Below are 1,330 nucleotides of genomic sequence, written 5' to 3' on the forward strand. Positions count from 1 at the left end.
ATGAATGTTTGTGCTACTTCCTGCTAAGAAGCATTTCTGTAAGGCTGTATTCTAGCAGGAATTTGCCTTTTTCTTTTGTAGTAAGACATCTTTGCACAGAAAGTGTTCATGCTATGCAGCTGCTGAGCAGGTGAACTGTAGGGGCCTGCGCTGGCATAAAATATCCATGACTGGCTTCTAGGTAAGATGCAAGGCACTTGCTTACAAATATCGAGATAACAAAGGTAGATATGTCTCACAGGTTTAAAGACTTCTGATCAAGATAACAACATAAAATAAAATAAAAGCAAAGTTCACTGGTGTTAAATGCTCTAGTGTATGCCTCTTGGGCTGGAATTCACTAATAACTCAGAAATCAGACACTGTGGTTACTCAACCCACACTACAGAGTTTCCATTGTGCTTTGTCTTCTGTATAAATTAATGCTTAGATATACAAACATACATCTTGGCGATATTACAAATTATGTGAAGCACATGATTTCTATAAACTTAAGAAACAATGGCCAGCCAAATAGCTCAGTGGATTAAACCACCTGCAAGCAGGTGCAGGGGCCAGGGGTTCGTTCCCTGGACCTGCCATACTGGCCCCAACCCTGGGCCACGCTGAGACAGCAATTGAGACTGGGGCTGCTGTCATATGCCTATAATCCTAGTTTTTGGGAAGCTGCAAACAGGCAGATCACTATGGGTGCAATCTAGTAGTGAGACTGTGAACACCCTGTAGACCTTTCCCTAAAACAAAAATAAAAACAAAAACAAAAGAAAAAGAAAGAAAGGATGAAAGAAAGAAATGAAGGATTTTCTTTCTTTCTGTCTCTCTGTCTCTCTGTCTCTCTCTGTCTCTCTCTCTCTCTCTCTCTCTCTCTCTCTCTCTCTCTCTCTCCCTCTCTCTTTTGTACCAGAGACTGAACTCAGGACCTTGCCCTTGCCAGGCAGGTGCTTATTCTGCTGAGCTATCTCCCTGGCCCACATCTGGTATTTTCAAGACAGAATTAACTGTAAGTTATAATAAAAATTTTTGCCTTTTAAATTTTTATTATAAAAATTGTGTTATGCATGCTTTTTATTCAAAAGGGCTTTGTAAAGAATTTAACCATTGGCAGTTGTACAGTAGAAGTACAACATAAAAAACACGATTGGAAAATATTTTTTAAAAACCGACAATGAACATTGACTTCATTCATTGTCCTTGGAACTGTGTGGCTTAAGTCTTTCCTGAATTTATGTGTTAAAGATTAAAATTTTGAATCATAGTGAATTAAGGCAGGAGACAGGAAAAGGAATGTTGCAGGACTGTCCTGCTACAAGGTTGTATATGGTTAGATTTC

Source organism: Octodon degus, unplaced genomic scaffold, assembly GCF_000260255.1.
Source record: "Octodon degus isolate 3935 unplaced genomic scaffold, OctDeg1.0 scaffold00025, whole genome shotgun sequence".
Taxonomy (NCBI): Eukaryota; Metazoa; Chordata; class Mammalia; order Rodentia; family Octodontidae; genus Octodon; species Octodon degus.